General features: G+C 45.6%; 1 long non-coding RNA gene across 1 annotated transcript in view; it reads right to left on the reverse strand.

Moving 5' to 3' along the window:
* Window positions 1-671: 671 nt before the first annotated feature.
* LOC111726424 overlaps window positions 672-6,299 on the reverse strand; it is a 7,184-nt gene continuing 1,556 nt past the window's right edge. The window contains exons 2-3 of the long non-coding RNA XR_002774195.1: window positions 5,292-5,379; window positions 672-1,428 (exon numbers count right to left, since the gene is read on the reverse strand). This is a non-coding gene — a long non-coding RNA (uncharacterized LOC111726424). The remainder of the gene's footprint in view (window positions 1,429-5,291; window positions 5,380-6,299) is intronic.

Consider the following 6,299-nt stretch of genomic DNA (forward strand, 5'->3'; position numbering starts at 1 on the left):
AAAAAAAAAAAAAAGAGAGCTGATGGTGCTCAGCTATGTACTTGTGTTCTATAGATGAACACTGAAGGCCCATCAAGGGCAATCTCTTCCATACAAATCTGCTGTCTTCGGAGTGGCTTTGAGAACACACACAGACACACACATGCCTTTTGTTTGAATGTATACACAAAATTAACTCTTAAAAGAGAACTGAAGAAAAATCGCACATCCTTCAGTGACATCCAAACTGAACTTAGAAGAAAAGTTTTAAGATTATGCTTAAGATTGTGTTTTTAAGATCATGAATAATGGAAATGATTTCGCCAGTCAAAAGTTGGTAAATCCAGGCTGTGTGTGGTGGATGACACCTGTAATCCTGGCCCTCTGGAAGGCTGAGGTAGGTGGATCACTTGAGCTCAGCAGTTAGAGACCAGTCTGAACCAGAGTGAAATCCTATCTCTAAAAAATAATCCCCAAAACAAAAAAACTAGCTGGGTATTATGGCAGGTGCCCCCAGTCCAGTGGTTCTCAACCTTCCTAATGCCATGGCCCTTTAATACAGTTAATGTGTCATGAAGTTGAGAACCGCTGTCCTATTCCCAGCTACTTGGGAGGCTGAGGCAAGATCACTGGAGCCCAGGAGTTTGTTTGCTGTGAGCTATGAAGCCTACCAAGCATTCTTACCAAGGGTGACAAAGGAAGACTGTTTAAAAAAAAAAAAAAAGTCAGTAAATCCATTCAAAAATGAAGTGATGAGCTGAATGCATAGATGTTCTTAAATATCCTGTCCACTGCTAAAGTCAGAAGGCAGGAACACCATCAGCTGCAGGACATGCTTCCCGGCCTCAGTGTTCACTGGCAGGATGCACTTCCTGGTGGGCCGGGGGCCAGAGGCAGCTCCTGGTTTCCTGGCATTCAGGCCCCTTCACAGGGCAGCTCACCGCACAAAGGCTTGATTCCTCCAAGCCTCCCTGAGACAGTCCCCTGGAAAGGGTGCCCAGCACAGCCACTCAGTGCTGTTGGATGGAGTGAGGGGGCTGGAATGTTCCTGCCCTGCTCTGCCAGCCAGCCAGGGCTCCCCCTGGGGTGGGTACTTCTTGTTCGTCTGGCTTGTCAGGCTCTCTGAGCACAGGGGCAAAGTGCAGTGCTGTACCAGAGGCCAGTGTCCTACAGGGAGAGGCCAGGGTCAGCTGCAAAAAAGCATTCATGGCAAATGTAGCTGCTGGAGCAGATGACCACTGACTGAACAGCTTACAAGGCTCTTCTATCATAGTGCTGGAGGCTGGCAGTCTAAAATCCAGAAGAGGAGAAGGCCGTGTGACCACAGCAAAGACTGGAGCAATGTGACAGCACACCAGGGAATGCCAACTGCCAGCATACCAGAAGCTGGAATGGATGAAGGTTCTTCCGTGGAGACTCCAGAGGGGCGTCGGAATTCAGACTTGTGGTCTGCAGAAGTGGGAGAGAAAGTCTCTCTTGTTCTAAGCTACCATATTTCTGGTAATTTACACACAGTATTACAAAATTAACACAAAGGCATCCTATACTCAACCTGCCCAAACAAACTCACTACCTCCTCGTACCCCATTCTGCTCCCAGTCTCCCAGTTATCAGTGTCTTCACGCAGTTACTGAAGCCAGAACCCCAAGAGCTGTCTCTGACACCACTGCCTACACACACACCCCCACACTGCGCTCCATATGTGTCCTTCCCTGCCTCCACTGTCCTCTGCATTCACACGCTGCCCTTGATCACTGCTTGTGCTAGCAACCTCTTCCCTATGCCTGGTCTCCACACTCCTCCAGTGGAAATCCATGTCCTTTGCCTCTTCAACCCAGTCCTTTTGCCAGTGCGTGGAGGAACCCCTGGCTCTCTCAGTACTCTGCCTTCCCCAGCCCTGTCTTAGGCTAAAGTCATTTGTGGACCACAGTCACCCTTCATTCCTTGGATGTAGTCCCTGGCCACCTGCAGCCCTCATCTACCGTTCTCCTGTTCCAGTGTCCATGTGGATGCACCTCTGAGGTCTGTGACCTTGACTGGTGATCTTCTCCTTCCTGAGCTCAGTTACCACACTGAGGTCACACTGTGGTACTCAACATTACCAGGGGCAGCAGCAGGACCCCTCTCCCCCATTCCAGGTACCCTCCCCCCCACTACCCACCCCCCATGGGCACAGGTCCCACCTGCTTCCTCCCTGCTGTCTCCAGGTCTGAGACACAGCCTGGCCCACAGTCCACGGGCTCAGTAGCTTGGTGGAAGGAATAAGCTCTGCTGGCCACCAGGTACTACTGCAGTGACGCTTTGGATGTGGGAACAGCCTTTCCAAACCTGCCTTTGGCATTATTCTTCAGAGTTTAAAGAGAGCCGAACTCAGAGACTTCTACCTCCAGTCTGGAGGCTCCCAATAGGACCTCCAGTCAGCATGCAGCCTTTCTGGGGGCCACCAAATGAACCCACACCCCACTTCCTCTCCGCCCAAGACAGCTGTCATCGTGGCTTGGATGTGCTTTGAAATACTTAAGGGAAAAAAGTGGGCAATGGCTCAAACGAGACCTCTACTTCTGTGTTCCTTTGAAATTTCCACAATGAAAGGTGAAAAATGAAAAGATTTCATGTGCAGCTTTATAATTTTTTTCTTTTTCATCTCTAATTTCTCTCCTGCTGAAATTTTTGCAGTTAAAAGTGGCTTAGCACTTAATTGCTCTGTGATTTTTTTTTTCACGAGATTTATTTTTCCTTGCAGAGTTAATGTTTCATATTTCCTGCGACCTTTACATTCCCCAGCAACCCCACCCCCAGTGCTGGGTGAGTAAAAAGGGCTCAGGAAACAAGAGGCTCACTGGCTACTTTATTACAATGCAAGAAACAGCCAATGGCTTCCCAAAGCTACATCATGCTAAAATATGAAAACTTTGTTACAGTAGCTCCAGCTAAGTACTGTATTCTTTTAAAGATTCCTGATTTGAAGTTACTTATTGAAATGTATCTAAATTTAAACCTATGTCATAAATCTGTTACATAATTTAGACATTACATAATTATATATACACACACTGTATAAATACATAAAAAAGGAAACATGGCCTTTTATATAACGTTTTTTAAAAACAGACTTATTGATGTATAATTCATAAGTATGTCACACATATAAGCAGCTTAGAGTGCAGTAATGCCATAGCTCACAGCAATCTCAAACTCCTAGGCTCAAGTGATCACCCTGCCTCAGCCTCTTGAGAAGCTGGGACCACAGGCTTCTGCTGCAATGCTGAGCTAATTTTCCTGTTTTTAGTAGTGACAGGGTCTTGCTGTTGCTCAGACTGTTCTTGAACTCCAAAAGCTCAAGTAATCCTCCCACCTCAGCCTCCCAGCGTGCTAAGAATACAGGTGTGAGCCACTGCACCCGGCCCACACACGTAACATTTTAAAGAACACATCCTAAATGTAAGAGAATGTGAACTTGAGCAGACCCACTGAGCACCCAGCTTGATCAGATGAGCTGTCTCACTGGTGGGCTTCAGCCTTTTTCCTGTTCGGCAGTTAGTAACCGTAGATCAAGGGAATCCCTAAAGGTGGCAGTCCAAGTATCTGACAGAGGAAAGCCAACATGCCACACAGTGAGAACCTCCCTCAGCTGCCATCACTGAACCCAGCAGACGTCTGGTGCCTGCAACAGGAAGAGCAGGGGTCTCTTATGGGAACCTGGGCTCAAGTTATTTAACACTCAGAGTCTCAGTTTCTTTAACTGTAAAATAGGGTGATGCATATACCCAGCAATGTAGAGAGGACCTGAGTACTTTATAGATGATGCCTGACACACAGAAGATGCTCAGTGAATGAGAGCTACTATTTTGTAGTTGCTGAGGCCATTTCCTTCCTCAGTGAAAAGTAGCAGGCCCTAGAATGCAAACTCCAAATGTGGAATCCATAAATAGGATAATGGTGCCAGGCACAGGCAGAGACCAAGTGGTGTCCCCGCCCTCCTTCCACCAGTACAGACAGAGGAAAGCTCTTCCCTGGAGGTCTATAAATTTTCCAACAACAAAAGCATCAGTGTAAAGTAAAATCCTTCAGTGGTCAGATGGGGGAGTCAGTGGGGAGTGGTTCAGCATTCAGCATTTTATCACTGGCAGATGTGCCCAGTAAGTCAAATCCCAATCAGCAGTCTACAGTAATAACTGGTAGAAATCAAGGATAAGATGATGAACCTTGGTGACAAAGGCTAAACTTGCAACATCACAGTTTTCCTTTAATTGTATCACTCGCGTGCTCTCCAATCTTGGCCGACCCTCTGCCAGTCTGAAGTCACAGGGACCCTAACTCAGGTGCATGTGGGGCAAGTAGGAAACTGTTAACAATGCCCTTTAAAAAAAGACCACTCTTGACTCCATAGAGCCAGTAACTTAAAAGATAAAAAGTAAAAATTTGGAACACCATCCTCCACCACATTCCATGAGTGTAAATCTTCTTGTTAGAACAAAAACTAAAATAATTTGAGCTCTATTTCACAAAAAGGATTAGTCTCTGTAAGTTGGTTGATTTGCCTTTGATTCATTGACTGATTCCTTCACTGTTGACAAAGTAAAAGCAGAACTACCTTCAAGGTCACCTGTCTCTTCTCTCTCACAGGAAATAAACCTCAGATTTGGAAAAAGTTCAATCAATACCTAATGCTCCTAAACCCCAGATGTAGGTGCCCAAAGGTAATGCTCCCTGCAGATTCAGAAGAGAGTACAGGCTCACCCTCGGGTGCTCTGAGCAATGAAGCTGAATGCTCACACAGTAAGAAGTTACACAGGCTTCCCAAAGGACAAAAGACAAATGCCCACAAATATATTTTACCTTTGGAAATTCTGGCAGAGTAGTGACTTCTCAGAAAAGGCCATCGCTACTAAGAGTCCATGTGCTAGTTCAATATCATACTACACTCTCCCAAGGGGGTGCAAGGTTGATATATTGGGGGGGTGCCTTTCAGCCACAAGACACTGATTTTTCTTTTTTGAGACAGTCTCACTTTGTCACCCTTGGTAGAGTGCTGTGTTGTCATAGCTCAAGTGATCCTCTTGCCTCAGCCTCTCAAGTACCTGGGACTACCGGTACCTGCCATAGTGCCTGGTTATTGATTTATTTTGCAGCTTTTGGCTGGGGCCAGGTTTGAACCCACCACCTCCAGTATACGGGGCCGGCACCCTATTCCTTTGAGATGCAGGCACTGCTCCCCCGTCTCCCCCCCCCACCCCGGCTATTTTTTAGAGATGGGGTCTCACTCTTGCTCAGGCTGGTCTCAAACTCTTGAGCTCAAGGAATTCACCCACCTGGACCTCCCAGAGTGGTACGATTTCAGGCATGAGCCACCGCAACCCGGCAAGACACTGATGTTTTCACAAGATGTCTGAGAGTGTCCTGTGATGAAAATGCAAACACAACATAGAAGTCTCAATGTGATGACAGCACAGATAAGACATGCTCAACTATAAAGTAACCCCAAGAATTGTGATTAAAGGATGATGAGTCTAAGTGGGCATCTGTCTCATGGCAGGCCACACCAATCTTGGGCCAGTCCCTTTCAAACATGCTAAGGTCACTATAGATAGCAGCCTTGTAAATATTCCAATGATGCTAAACTTTTAATGTGAAGATTTAAAAAAAAAACTCAACAAAATAATATTTGGTAAGGACAAATGCAAATTTGCACTTAAGTTTAAGAACGGGAGTATTGAAAGTATAACCCTTTCAAGGGACAGATGATCTAGCAATGATTATGTAAGAACAAAAAATGTTTAAGATGACTTGGGGGCTGCATACGATAATATCAGATTGATGGAGACAACTAAATCATTGTCTCTGCTTTATACTGAATCTAATGGTCAGAATTTCAGCCCCTGAGAGGAGCTCAGCCTTAAGTCTTTATCAGCTTTGGGAGTGGGGGAGAGGGCTGGTTTTAGGGACAAGGAGATTTCTGCATCTGATAAGCACACTCTGTACTTGTATGTGGTCTTTTGTCTTTTGGTTTACTGCTGTCCATCCATTTCTTAAATTTTTGAGTTAACTGTGGATTCACATGTAGTCATAAATAAAACAGGGAGGTCTCTTGCCCTCTTCCCCTGCCTTGTTCAGCGGTAACACCTTATAAAACTACAGCAGGATATCACAACCTAGACTGATGCTGATACAATCTGCCAGGTTTGTTCGGATTTCCCCAGTTTCACTCATTTGTGTATTTAGTTCTGTGCAATTTAATCAATCTGCAAGGACTCCTGTGACCACCAAAGTCACCGTACAGCTGAGATTCAGAGAGCACAATTCTTTTTTTTTTTTTTTTT

The sequence above is a fragment of the Otolemur garnettii genome, unplaced genomic scaffold, assembly GCF_000181295.1.
Source record: "Otolemur garnettii isolate 467f Iridium unplaced genomic scaffold, OtoGar3 scaffold00065, whole genome shotgun sequence".
In the NCBI taxonomy this organism is placed as follows: Eukaryota; Metazoa; Chordata; class Mammalia; order Primates; family Galagidae; genus Otolemur; species Otolemur garnettii.